Genomic DNA, 15475 nt, shown 5'->3' with positions numbered 1-15475 from the left:
AAGGAGGTTGCTGAGATGGGCAAGGGCTCCTTTAAGTATTCCTGGGTCTTGGATAAACTGAAAGCTGAACATGAATGTGATATCACCATTGATATCTCCCTGTGGAAATTTGAGACCAACAAGTATTATGTGACCATCATTGATGCCCCAGGACACAGAGACTTTATCAAAAACATGATTATAGGTAAATCTCAGGCTTCCTGTGCTGTCCTGATTGTGGCTGCTGGTGTTAGTGAATCTGAAGCAGGTATCTCTAAGAACCTGCAGACCCCTAAGTATGCTTACACACTGATATTAACAATTGGATTAATTGTTAGTTGTTGGTGTTAACAAATGGATTCTACTGAGCCACCCTACAGCCAGAAGAAATATGAATAAATTGTTAAGGAAGTCAGCACCCGCATTAGGAAAATTGGCTACCATCCTGATACAATAGCATTTGTGCCAATTTCTGGTTGGAATGGTGACAACATGCTGGAGCCAAGTGCTAATATGCCTTGGTTCAAGGGATGGAAAGTCACTAGTAAAGATGGCAATGCCTGTGGAACCACATTGCTTGAAGCTCTGGATTGCATTCTGCCACCAGCTCATCCAACTGACAAGCCCTTGTGTCTGCCCTTCCAGGACATCTACAGAATCGATGGTATTAGTACTATCCCTGTGGACCCAAGTGGAGACTGGTGTCCTCAAACCTGACATGGTAGTCACCTTTGCTCCAGTTGATGCTAAATGTTAAAACCGAAGTAAAGTCTGTTGAAATGCACCACAAAGCTCTGAGGGAGGCTCTTCCTGGGCACAATTTCAGTGTCAAGAATGTATCTGTCAAAGATGTTCGTTATCCTGAACCATCAAGGCCAAATCAGTGCTGGATATGTACCTGTGCTGGATTGTCACTCAGCTCACGTTGCTTACAAGTTTGCTAAGCTGAAGGGGAAGATTGTTACTCTGGAAAAAAGCTGGAAGATGGTCCCAAGTTCTTGAAATCTAGTGATGCTGCCATTGTTAGTAGGGTTCCTGGCAAGCCTATGTGTGTTAAGAACTTCTCTGGGGTATTATCCTCCTCTGGGGTATATTACTGTTGGTGACATGAGACAGACAGTGGCTGTGGGTGTCATCAAGGCAGTGGACAAGAAGGCAGCTGGAGCAGGCAAGGTCACCAAGTCTGCCCAGAAATCTCGGAAGGCTAAATGAATATTACCCCCAATACCTGCCACCCCAGTCTTAATCAGTGGTGGGAGAACAGTCTCAGAACTCTTTGTGTCAATGGGCCATTTAAGTTAATGGTAAAAGATTGGTTAATGAAGGCAGTGCATCATAAAACCTTCTTAAGGAAAGGAGAATTTTTTGTGGACCATTTATTTTGTGTGTGGGGGGGCAATTTTAAGTTATTAGCTTTTATCTTTTTTTTTTTAATTTGACAGACAGAGATCAAAAGTAGACAGAGAGGCAGGCAGAGAGAGAGGAAGGGAAGCAGGTTCCCTGCTGAGCAGAGATGCTGATGCGGGGCTCCATCTCAGGACCCTGAGATCATGACCTGAACTGAAGGTAGAGGCTTAACCCACTGAGCCACCCAGGTGCCCCATTAAGTTATTAGCTTTTAAAATCAGTACTTTTTAATGCAAACAACTTGACCAAAAATCTGTCAATTTTGAAACCCAGTAAAACAAAAGTTTAATGAGAAAGATATATATAAAAATAAAGTCTTTGTCTAATGATCAGCATCTGGACTTTCTCAGTGATAATTTCTGTCAATTTTTTTTCTTAAACAGACTACATTTTTCTTTTACTTTGTAATATTTGGTTGAAAACAATTAGATTATTTTAAATGTGGTAGCTGGAAATCAGACTTTGCCCTTCACCAGAGTTTCCTTGTTTTTATTGTTGAGGGCTGCCGTTATTCATTTGTTTAGTGATTTTTACAACCTATTAATGCAGAGCCTCTGTTCCTTGTCATGTGTGTTACTAAAATCTGTTTTCCTTTAACTTGTGCTGAGATGGTGTTTTAATACATATTTCTCTGAATGCCAGGAACCAATAAAAGAGAGAGAGAAAAGGAGAACAAAAGAGAAAAAGAGAAGGGAGAAAAAATATCTCCTGTTTCTGTGTATTGGCTCTGTGTTATGGTACTCCTTTAACACTTAACCAGGACATTTGCAACTCTGCCTTAGCTTTCACTCCCTCCTTATATTGTGCTTGGAGATCAGCTAGAGTGAAAGCTTAAGTTTTTCTTAGGGTTTTCCTCTAGGCTTATATACCCGGCTTATTAAATTGCTCAGTATACATGGGCATTTTTTAATGCCCTGTTTTTTCCAAAAAAGCTCCACTGCTTTTCCTCCCAGGCTTTTGGTACCTTATCCACATTCCTCACCTTCAGTCTTTTGCCCCAGGCAACTGTGAGTTTTTCCTTTACCTTACAGTGTTTTTTCAAGATGCCTACAGCTCTACTGTCCTGTGTCTTTTCCAAGTTATGTGAAACAAGGATAAATGCCTTGCATCAGTCCTTCAGGTGGTTCCCTGACAGGTTAGAACAGACAAACAATTCTTCATGAATGAAATCTGCTCTGCTGCCCCTGGTACCATGGATAAGGGTCCCACAGTGAATGTGGCTACCCTCTTGAAAAGTGCCACTGAGCCAGGGAGGCAGCTAGGTAAGGACAAGCCAAAGGACCACAGACATTTTCTACCACTTTTAATTTGTGTATTTCTTAATTCAACATTTGTTTGGTTATTGTAAAACTTGAATCATTTTCCAGAGTTCTGACAAATTTAGTTTTGACAGTTTCTTCTTGATTTTTTTTGATGTTTCTGCAGAGGGACAGGTGATTAGAGTTTCCTACTCTACCATTTTATTGATGTCCAAAAAGTTTTTTAATATATTCCCTCACTGCTTTTTGGAAACACAATCCATTCCCTATTGAGTTACTTTTCATTTTCTGGACCCTCTACTCTGTTTTGTTAATCTACTTGCCTATCCTTACACAATCAGTATTATTGATTAGTCTTGATTATTATAGCTTTATTATAAGACTTGAAATCAGGCAGAGCAAGTTTGTTTGGATTGTGTTTAATCTGTAGACTAATTGACAATGATACTGAATCTTTCTTTACATGTTTATGGTATGTTTATTTTTTAGGTATTCTTTAATTTTTCTTGGCAATGACATACATTTCAGTGTGCCAGTTTTATTATTTTTTGTAGTAACTTTTTATAGATTCTTCAGAATTTCCTATATGCCATTTTTTAAAAGAGACAGTTTTACTTTTCCCTTTCCATTTTCTCTGCCTATTAGTTGTTTACTTGGCCTGTTCAGGATAGGACCTCCAGTACAATATTCAGTGGAAGCAGGGAGAGCAAAGTGGTGAGATAGTTATTTCTGCCTTGTTTTACTTGTTAGAGGGAAAGCATTCAGTTTTTTACTATTAAATGTCATGGTAGTTCAGTGGTTCTCAATGGGCGGGTAAATTTGCCCACAGAGGACAATTGGCAATGTCTGGAGACATTCTAGGTTGTTACGATTGGGAGCTGTTATTGGCATCTACTGGGTAAAGGCCAGAGATGCTGCTTAATATCCCATAATGCACAGTACCCCCACCCACATAATCTGCATGACAAAGAATCATCCAGGCCAAAATGTCAATAGTGCCTCTGCTGAGAAACTCTGTGTTAGTTGTGGGTTTTATGGGCTGCCTTTTATCAGATTAAAGAAGTTACCTTTTATTTCTAGTTAGTGAGAGATTTAATAAAAAATGGCTACTAAAATTCTGCATCTACAGAGATGATTATATAATATTTTTTCTTTTATTATATTTATAGAGGTAATTACTATCTTAGTCCATTCAGGTTGTTGTAAGAAAGTATCATAGATGAGGGGAGAAATTTATTTTTCTCAGTTTTGGAGGCTGGAAAATCCAATATCAGAGTGCTGGCAGAATCAATGTCTGGTGAAGGCCCCCTTCCTGGTTCATAGATAGCTGGATCTGCATCTTGCATCAAAATCTGGATCATGGAAATGCACTTGATTTTTTTGGGATTTGTGTGACTAAGCTGGCTCAAAGAGTCTCACATTGGGAAATGTGGAAAATAATTTTTATGCCTTTGTTGATTATCTCATTACAGTTGGGTTGGAAAATACTATATAATATGACTTCATTTTATCTTGATTACATCTGCAAAGACCCTACTTCCAAATAAGCTCACATTCTGAGGACATGAGGTAGACCTGAATTTTGGGAGGACTATTTAAACCAGCACACCATGCATAAGAAAATTTTTTTTAATTTAAATTTTACTTAGTTAATACACAGTGCAATATTGGTTTCTGGAGTACTATTCAGTGATTCATCACATACAATACCCAGTGCTCATCACAACAGGTACCCTCTCTTTTTTTGAGGTGGGGGCAGAGGGAGAAAGAATCTTACGCCCAGAGCGAGCCCAATGCAAGGCTCAGTCTCATGACCTGAGCTGAAATGGAGTTAGATGCTTAACAGACTGAGCTACCCAGGTGCCCCACAACAAGTGTCCTCTTTAATACCCATCACCCATCTGGACCATCCCCCACCCACCTCTTTCCATCACCCCTCAGTTTGTTCTTTATCATTAAGAGTCTCTTAGGGTCTGTTTCCCTATCTCCTTTTTTCCCTCCTTACCATATGTTCATCTGTTTCCTTGAATTCCACATGTGAGTGAGATCATATGGTATTTATCTTTCTCTGACTGACTTATTTCACTTGGTGTAATATGCTCTAGCTCCATCCACATCACTACAAATGGCAAGATTTCATTCTTTATATATATATATATATAATATCTCTATATTTTATATATAAATAAAATATATTTATACATAATATAAATATTACTGAGTAATATTGCATTGGATATAAATAGATAAATAAAAGCTATATATATATAAAGCTATATATAAAAATATATATGTATATATATATATATATATGCACACACACACACAAACATATATATATATATACACACCACATCTTTATTCATTTTTCTGTTGATGGACATTTGGGCTCTCCTCATAGTTTGGCTATTGCATTCCCCCTGAATCTGTATTTTTGTATCCTTTCAGTGAATACCTAATGGAGCAATTTCTAGATTATAAGGTAGTTCTATTTTTAACTTTTTGAGGAACCTCCAGACTGGCTGCACCAGTAAAATTTTTTTTAAAGATTTTATTTATTTATTTGACAGACAGAGATCACAAGTAGGCAGAGAGGCAGGCAGAGAGAGGGGGGAAGCAGGCTCCCTGCTGAGCAGAGAGCCCGATGCAGGGCTTGATCCCAGGACCCTGGAATCATGACCTGAGCCGAAGACGGAGGCTTTAACCCACTGAGCCACCCAGGTGCCCCAGAAATTTTTTTGTTTATGCTTTCATAAAACATACTTTAAAAATATTTTCATCTTACTATCCTTTGGTCTAAATGCCAAATCTAAATAGTCCTATATGCAAATGTTCAGATAGACTGTCCAAGATTCATATAGGATTTCCCAAAGTTTTCAAAACAAGAAAATGTGGAAAATATATCATTGTTACTTTTTCTAATTTAAATTTATCAGAATAAAGCAAATGATCATTACGTTAGAAAGTGTTTGGAGGAGGAGGCTTGTGAGACAGTCATTAAACTTTTGCATTCCAATACATATCCCAGGTTGACTAGTACATAATCTCCGCACCCTCAAAGAGCCCACAGTTCATTTGAGAGACAAATTACAATATGGCATGATGAGTGCGATAGTAGAATTGTACATGGGGCACAGAATAAAATACCTATATTGAGTTCTAAAATTGTGTATGTGTGTGAGACGGGGGGAGGAAGGGAGAAAGAGAGGGTGAAAGAATAAAGAGTTAACTGATAGTTTTCAGAGGAAAAATAAGTAAATCAAAGTTGTTTATTCCATATACACTAATTTGAAACTAATCACCCTCACAGTACTGTAATGTGATTCCATCATATGTATACAGTGTTGATTTATTTATTCCAAACTGTCAATTCTCTGACCAGGTATTCTCTTTTGGATCTGGAAGACCTGCTAAAGGTAAAGCTCTCATATAGCTAATCAGGAAACAGTGGGGAAATACTTAGAATACTTAACAATACTTATAATAACTTGAAAAATTACAATACCATGAAACTAACATCAGCCTGACCAACTGCTGATTTTGTAACTGAAATAAGTTGTTTCCCTTGGTTTTTATCCTGCCCCAAGGTGTTTTTTAGACAGGAGAAATTAGCTGTAATAATTTGCTTAAGAAGATGTGCTGTGCTACTTCGGATTGTTTTTCTTTTTCTTCCCCCTCCCCACTTCCTGCTCTGCTTACATTTATTTTTGATTAGGTAATACATTCAGGTGGTTCAAATTTTGGTAGTTATAAAAGCCTATCCAATTAAAAATTTCCCACTCTTCGTGCCCAGCCATATAGTTCTCCTTTCCAGAGGCATCCTGTGTTAACTTTTTTTGTTTTTGCTTTTAGAGCTGTTTCATGCATATAAGCATGGACGCTTGCAAACATACTTGCACTTACTTATGTTTCCTTATTTTTACACATTTACTTATGTTTCCTCATTTTTACACATTTTCTGTACTTTGCTTAAGATCATTACATATTAGTACATAAAGAACTATGGCTGTGTAGTCTTATTCAGTTGTATGGATTTGCCATTATTTAACCAATCCTCTATTGAGAAATATGTAACTTGTTTCCTGGCTTTTGCTATTATATTTCTGCAACAAATAACCTTGTAATAGGTCATTTCAGATGTGTACTATCTATAGGATAAATTTCTAGAAATGGAATTACTGAGTTGGGTGGTATGTGCCTTTGTCATTTTGATGGATATTGCCAAATTGTTCTCCGTAGGGGTTGTACCAATTTATACCTATACTGGCAAGAGATAAAAGTACTTGTTTCCCCAACCCTCACCAGCACATTGTGCTATCAAACATTATATCTTTGCTAATATGACAGGTGAAAAATGGTATCTTGTTGTGATTTTAATTTGCATTTATTGTGTTCTGAGTAAGGTTGATTTTGTGATTTTAATTTGCATTTATTATGTTCTGAGTAAGGTTGAACATCTTTTCATATATTTAAGACCTGTGATATTTATAAAAAATAATTCCCTTTTTATGATGGTTGGGATGCTACTGGATTGATGGCACAATATCTTTTCTCCTTAACTTATACCTATGGGCATTTTTTTTTTTACATAAGAGAACAAGGGTAATTCCAAAGAGCACCTTTAGGTCAAACTCTAAGCCAGAACATTTTACATGTTTTAAAGAATCACTAGCTTTTTACAATTAACTCATTATACAGCTAATATATCATAGTTGACAAACAACTGAACCAACATCCCGTCATAATTTTAAATGATTTAAATTACTCATAAGAAATTTAAGTCAATATTTTGTTACTTCTTAGTATTAAGTACTTACTGTACTTAAAGTTTTTTAATATCTTAAGAAAAATAGAATTATTCTTAGAAATTTACCAATGTATTAGAATTTACATAGACTTATTTAAAATTATGATATGTTCTCATTTGGAAGATGTGTTTGCAGTTTCCTTTCTCAATGCCTAAGACACATTGTAGGAAGGTTAGAAGTTCACGGTATATTTAAATGTGTTGGCTGATTCATAAGGCGGTCTGGACTCTTTCATATCATACAACAGATTGTTCTCGGAGCTTTGTCTATGGAACTGTATATCACTTCTATTACAGCACTTATCAATGTCTGCCATGTATCGTCATTAGTTATTTATGTGTCTGCCTTCCTCACTAGATTGTGAACTTCTAAAGGATATAATTTGTATTCCCCTTTAGCACTAGCTTAGAGCTTTGCATAAACTGCATACTCATAAAATGTTTGTTGAATTGAATTGAATCACATTTACATTGGTGTTCTGAGGTTGCATGTTTAAAAACAGTTTTCCACATATTTTTTTATTTCATTTTTATGTAATGTCTTATTCGAATGCTGCTCGAGTTTCCTTTCTGCTAATATTATTGACTTTGTATTGAAATGAATTACTCAAAGTGCTTCTCTAATAATAGCATTGAAGAGGTAGATTTTTTCTTACTGTACATATTTCCTTACTGTTCTTCATTTTCTTCCAACAAAGTTCTAATTTAATTCTAACCACAGGCAGTTCTAAATATTTACTGGGCAGTGGTGGGTAGATTGAACATTGTAGTAAGTTATATGCATTGATCTCACTAAGATTCTCAATTTATGTAGACAATTTGAAATGTGAAATTAAATTTATGGTCATTACTAATATTAAGTAATTTAGAAGGTTCTACAACAGAGTGAACTTTTCAAATGGCTTTTTTAACTTACATTTTTATTAAAATAATTGTGGATTCGCATGCAGTTCTAAGAAATAATATAGAGAGATCCTTTGTACACTTTACCTATTTCTTCCCAGTGGTGATACCTTACAAAACTATTGTATACTATCATAACCAGGATGTTAATATTAACATGAAATACCAGTCTGTTCATATTTCACCATATTTACTTGTGTTCATTAGTGTGTGTGTTAGTTCTATACAATTTTATTACATATACAGATTCATGTGTCCTCTAGCACAGTTAAAATACTGCACAGTTCCAACACCACAAGGATATCTGTATTGTGCTTTTATAACCACACACACCTCCATGCCCCACCCCCACTCTCCTAACTCATGGCAACCCATAATCTGTTCTCTATTTCTAAAATTTTGTCCTTTCAAAAATGTTATATAGGGCGCCTGGGTGGCTCAGTTGGTTAAGCGACTGCCTTTGGCTCAGGTCATGATCCTGGAGTCGCGGGATCGAGTCCCGCGTCGGGCTCCCAGCTCCACCGGGAGTCTACTTCTCCCTCTGACCTTCTCCTCGCCTATGCTCTCTCTCACTGTCTCTCTCTCTCTCAAATAAATAAATAAAATGTTTTTAAAAAATGTTATATAAATATAATAATATAGTATATAACTTTATGTGAGTAGCATTTTGATTCGCCTAATTTCCTGGAGATATATCCAAGTTCTTCTGATTATCAAGTTTATTCCTTTTTATTGCTGAGTAATACTCCATGTTATGTATGTACTAGAGTTTGTTGAATCGATCACGTATTGAAGGAAATCTAGGTTGATTCTAGTTTGGGGCTATTACAAATACAGCTGCTATGAATATTACTGTACAGCTTTTTGTGTAAACAGAAATTTTCATTTTTTTGGGCTAAATGCTGTGTCATATGGTAGTTGCGTATTTGCTTTTCTAAGATATTGTGAAACTGTTACAGGGTAGCATTCTCTCTTTTTTATTTTTTTTAAAGATTTTATTTATTTATTTGACAGACAGAGATCACAAGCAGGCAGAGAGGAAGGCAGAGAGAGAGAGGAGGAAGCAGACTCCCTGCTGAGCAGAGAGCCCGATGTGGGGCTCGATCCCAGGACCCTGGGATCTTGACCTGAGCCGAAGGCAGAGGCTTTAACCCACTGAGCCACCCAGGCGCCCAGCATTCTCTCTTTTTTAAAAGACTTTATTTATTCATTTGAGAGGAAGAGAGAGAGAGAGAGAGCACAAGCAGGGGGAGCGGCAAGCCGAGGGAGAAGCAGACTCCCTGCTGAGCAGGGAGCCTAATGTGGGACTCAGTCCCTGGACCCTGGGATCATGACCTGAGCCCAAGGTAGACACTTCACTGACTGAGCCACCCAGGCGCCCCCAGAGTAGCATTCTTATCCTAAATGAGTGATCCATTTTTTCCTTGCCTTCACTGGCATATGCTATTGTCACTACTTTTTATTTTGGTGTTCTTATAGGTGTGTAGTGATAGCTCAGTTTGGTTTCAATTTGTGATTCTTTAATGGCTAATGATGTTAAGCATTTTTTGATGTGCTTGGTTGCCATCTTTGTATCCTCTTCAGTGAAATGGCTCTTCATTGCCTTTTGCCCATTTTCTAATTGGTTTGTTTCTTCTTCTTACTGTTGAGATTTTGAGTTTTTTATATATTCTAGATTCTAGTCCTTTGTTGGATATGTGGTTTGTAAATATTTTTTCCCAGTCTGTAGCTTGTCTTTTCATTTTTTAATTATTATTTTATCTTCTTATGTTATGTTAGTACAGTACATCATTTGTTTTTGTTGTAGTGTTCCATGATTCATTGTTTGCATATAATACCCAGTGCTCCATGCAATCCTTGCCCTTCTTCTAAACAGGATCTTTTGCAGAGCAAAAGATTTAAAATTTGATGAAGTCCAATTATTCAATATCTTCTTTTTATGTGTTGTGCTTATGGTGTCATCTAAGAGCTCTTCACCTAGCTCTAGTTACTAAAGATTTTTTTGAAAGTTTTATAGTTTCATTTCTAAGATTTAATTCCGTGATTCATTTTTAATTTCTCCAGTACCATTTGATGAAAAAGCCATCTTTTCTCCATTGAAGTGCTCTTTATACTTTCGTAAAAAAAAAAAAATCATCTGGGTTTATTTGTGTGGATCTATCTATTCCTTAGTTCTTTACTCTGTTCCATTGATCTAGGTGTCTGGTGTGGGTTTTTTTTAAAAGATTTTATTTATTTATTTGACAGAGAGAGAGATCACAAGTAGGCAGAGAATCAGGCAGAGAGAGGGGGAAACAGGCTCCCTGCTGAGCAGAGAGCCCAATGCAGGACTGGTTCCCAGGACCCTGACACCATGACCTGAGCTGAAGACAGAGGCTTAACACACTGAGCCATCCAGGCGCCCCTAGGTGTCTGTTTTTTCACCATTAACATATTGTCTTGATTACTGTAGCTATATAGTAAGCCTTAATATTAAGTAGACTTATTCCTCCCACTTTATTCTTTTTCCTCAAGGTAGTTTTAGGTACCCTAGGGCCTGTGTTATACAAATTTTATAATTAGTTTGTGTCTATAAATTCTTGCTGGAATTTTAATTGGAATTGAACCAAACCTACAGATCAATTTGGGAGAACTGACATATTTAGTATATAGAGTCTTCCAATCCATGAGCGTTGTATGGCAATTCATTATTTAGATTTTTTCTACCCATAATAAGTTTCTTTTGTGTTTTCCTTGTTTTGATGTCAGATGAAAGTTCATACATTAACCTAGATTTCAAATTTTTAGGCTTGCTGACAATGATTAAACTCAATAATATTCATTTACTATTAATTTACTTATTCATTCATGCGCTCATTCACAATGAAGGTATATTTATCTTGCTCCATTGCAATTAAGAGATAATATTTTGTTTACAGTATTAATATTGATTTTAAAGGTTATAACCCTGTGAATAAGTGAGAAATTGACTGTACTAAAGAAAGGACATGAATATAGACTAAGGAATTTTTGTAATGATATTTACTGTAAAGATTTTTGTCTCTGGTCCAAAATAAATATGGTCTGAGGAGGGGATTACTTACTAGAGGAACAGGATTCATCAGAGGGAGAGTGTATTCTTTGAAAATTTTCTTATTTGGTAGTTTTAACCCCAGAATCAAAAGAAATTGAGGGTATGGAGCGAGTCAACTCGGGAGGTATGAGTAAGTGATTATTTAGGAGAGAATAGAAATATAAGGGCTGTCCTAGAGATACCCTTTTATGGAGTAATGTAAACATTTAGTTAAGTTTATAACTCTTCCTTGAAATATGAGTATCTATTTTACTTGAGTTTTCTTGAGTTAATTGTTCATTCAACAAGTATTTATAGAGCCCCTACTACTTTCTCTGCATTTTGTCTGGACCTGTCAGTATATAGCTGTTAAAAAGACAGTATCCAATAATCCAGCAGTCATTGGCTCCCTTCTCAGTGCCTGCTCCCAGTGGTCCTGAAGGCATGTGGGCCAGGGGCAGCCCCAAAGAACAGGAGTCGGAGGGAGAGCATGTGTGCAGGTCTAAGTGTCTTGGCTGTGCACTCCTGAAGAGATTTGGGAGGGGGAGAATGCAAGGATAGGCCCAGGAGCCATGGCATCCAAAGAGAAACAAGCAGTGAAAAATCTCAATGTGGAAAATGCCCAGCAGGAAAACAAAAGAGAACAGGGTCCCATGTAGAATGCTAAGGAATCGTGCAGTTGGAGAGGAGGGTGAAGGCCAGAAGCCTGGAGGAAATGTTAGGCTGTGGTGAATGAGACAGCTTGTCTCTAATTTTCAATGAGCTATACCTAACAGGCATATTGACCACAATGAAGTGGGAGATGATGTGGAAAAGTTCATAGGGCAGATGATGGAAATCAGGAGAAAGACTAAGGAGCAACAAATGAGGCACTGTAAGTGCTTCCAAACTCCTGAACCTGATAATCATTATGACTTTTGCTTGTACCTTGAATCCTAAGATTTTCCCCCAAGGTTAATAATGTGGCCTCTGGTCTAGAAACTTGTAGTTTTGTGATTAACTTTCTCTACAACCTTTTTGGTATTTCCACTTAGAAGTTTGTAATTAAATATTGTTTTGTTTCAGTGTAAAACTTTCTGTCCAGTAGGACAATTTCACCCAGTTTTGGGGAAAACTATTATTTTCATAATATGAAATTAATAAAGCAGTTTTAGAAGAAAAAAAAGGTAGGATACCTGAGTTCATGGAATTTATAATGTAATATGATATATAATATAGCAATAACAGCATTTATAGATTTTTTTCCAGCAGGTAAATGGCATGATAAACTCATTTGAATAGATCTATTTACAGATATTAGTAGCCAGTACAAAAAGGAATACCAAACTTGTATATCAGTTTTCAAGTTACAGGGATATTTCTGATTTTACTGTTTTTTAAGGTTTTGAAATCTATGTATCTGAAGTTATGGATTTGATTGGCAAATGATTTAATTATGACTTAAATAGGTATTTTCTGAGCCATTAATACACAGCATTTTAAATATATTTGATGACTTGGCAATATATGTCAAAAAGAAAAGCATGGGGTGCTTGGATAGCTCTGTTGGTGAAGTGTCTGACTCTTGATTTCAGCTCAGATCATGATCTTAGGGTCCTAAGATCAAACCCCAGGCCAGGCACCCTGCTCAGTGGGGGTCTACTTGAGATTTCTCTTCCTCTGCTCCTCCCAGCCATGCATGCTCATTCTCTCTCTCTCTCAAAAAAAAAAAAAAAAATTAATCTTTTAATTAAAAAAAGGAGAGGCATACACAATCTTTGGTATGAGAAATCTGACATAAATAAGTGGCTGATAATGTTAAACATATGACATAAGACATAAGACATCAAGGAGTCTATAGAAGCCTGTGTAAAGTTCATATTAAAATAGATACCCTCTGGAGTGCCTGGATGGCTCAGTTGGTTAAGTAGCTGCCTTAAGCTCAGGTTGTGATCTTCATCAGGCTCCGTGCTCAGTGGAGAGTCACCTTCTCCCTCTCCTCTCTCTCTCCATCTGACCCCTATTCTCGTGCTCTCTCTCTCAAATACATAAAATATTTATAAAGTAGATATCCTGGAAAGCAAAATAAGTATGCTTCCTGACATGTTACAATTGAAACCTACTGTAAAATATGTTTTAGATTGAATGGCATGTTAATAGGAATATTAGGAATGATCATATATTTCAAACAATTGATTCCTTTGTATATTTCATTTGTTAAAGTACAACCATTTATTTTTCACTTTTATTTTTTATTTTTAAAAAATTATTTTACTTATTGGGGCACCTGGGTGGCTCATTCGGTCTCCCTTTGCCTTAGGTCATGATCCCAGGATCCTGGGATTGAGCCCCACATTCGGCTCCCTGCTTAGCGGGGAGCCTGCTTCTTCTTCTCCCCACTGCTCATGCTCTCTCTTACTATCGCTCTTTTTCTCTCTCAAATAGATCAATAATTTTTTTAATTCAAAAAATATTTTACTTATTTTAGTTTAGAGAGACAACATGAGAGCACGGGAGTGGGGAGGGGCAAAGGGAGAGGAAAAGAATCTCAAGTTGACTTTGTGCTGAGTGGCAGAACTGCAGGGGAGGTGCTTAATCTCTTGACCTTGAGATTATGACCTGAGCTGAAACCAAGAGTCAGACACCTAACTGACTGAATCACCTAGGCACCCCTAAGTATTTATAATTTGCTCAAATTAATGAATGCAGTGTGATTTGAATCTTTATTTTCAAGATTTTATTTATTTGAGAGAGAGAGAGAGTGAAACAGAGAGCATGTGTTGGGGGAGGTGCTGAGGGATAGGGAGAAGCAGACTCCCTGCCAATCAGGGAGCCTGGTGCTGGGCTTGATCCCAGGACCCTGGGATCATGACCTGAGCTGTGGGATCATGACCTGAGCTGAAGGTAGATGTTTAATGACAGCTACCCAGGCACTCCATGAACCTTTTTTTTAAAATAAAGATTTTATTTATTTATTTGAGAGAGGGAGAGAGAGTGTGAGCCAGGGGAGGAGCAGAGGGAGAGGGGCAAGTAGAGTCCCCACTGAGCGGGGAGCCCTGGGTTCAATCCCAGGACCCTGAGGTCATGACCTAAGCTGAAGTCAGAAACTTAACAGGGAGCCACCCAGGCACCCTGATTTGTTTGAATCTTGATTGGAGAAACAGTCTGTTCATTTTAGGAAAGTATAGGGATACTCTGGTTATGAGATGTAGATATCCAAATATACTCCAAGATATGGATGGGTTGGTTATTATAGACTACAACTATAGAGCATTCAAGAAGTGAGGCAGCAAAGAGAAGATAAATTGTTTTTGAGCTTCAGGATTCCATATTATCTATTTGTACTTATTTTGTTCTTTTTTTCTCATCCTCATACTTTTTGTTTCCTCTTAATATTGGCTTGCATGTGGCCAACATATCATGACCTCTTGGCTTTATTCCTATTGCTACCTAGGTTAATCTCTTTCTGTTTTCTAGTTCAAATTCATGGGAGGAAATCTAATCTGTCTGTTTGGTATGTTTATTTTTTCATGCTGGCCCCCTCCAAGTCTACTGACCAACCAAAGGATTGATTATTTTTGAATTACCTTGCTCCTTCCTGTTCTATAATTACCTACAGACATGCATGGGAATTCTGGATCATGTAGTATAAAACATGACTGCCTGTGGCTGCCCTTGTGTAGGGACAGTGGGCAGGACCATTTCATTTAGCAAGGACTTTAGTTTTTACTATGATTAATAATAAAGGGTAATTTATGAAATTTATGATAAGGTATTAATTATGTATGAATTTATGAATTTTATGAATTTATGATAGGGTATTATTTATTAATAATAAAGGGTAATTTATGAAAATATGCTACTTTTAAGTAGGTTTATTTAGGCCTAAAAGACAGTTTTTTAGGAAAACTATCTATTACTGTATTATAGTTATCTGGGGTGAAACGTTGATTTGGAGTTGTCTTAGTTACTGTTTTTAGGAAGTTGCTGATACCCTAAAGTTTTTTTTTTGGTTTTTTTTTTTATGTTTACATATTTTCTTTTTATTTATTTATTTTTAAACATATAATATATTTTTATCCCCAGGGG

General features: G+C 36.8%; 1 protein-coding gene and 1 pseudogene across 1 annotated transcript in view; both read left to right on the top strand.

The window, feature by feature from the left end:
• Nucleotides 1–15475, top strand: part of LOC111161271 (collagen type IV alpha 5 chain) — a 246161-nt gene that overhangs the window by 34203 nt on the left and 196483 nt on the right. The gene's annotated exons all lie outside the window — the stretch shown is intronic.
• Nucleotides 11980–12346, top strand: LOC111161270 (annotated as a pseudogene).

The sequence above is a fragment of the Enhydra lutris genome, unplaced genomic scaffold, assembly GCF_002288905.1.
Source record: "Enhydra lutris kenyoni isolate GAN:26980312 unplaced genomic scaffold, ASM228890v2 scaffoldscaffold83, whole genome shotgun sequence".
Lineage (NCBI taxonomy): Eukaryota > Metazoa > Chordata > Mammalia > Carnivora > Mustelidae > Enhydra > Enhydra lutris.
The sequence above is the reverse complement of the archived record's forward strand: the minus strand, read 5'-3'. Positions and strand labels throughout refer to the sequence as shown.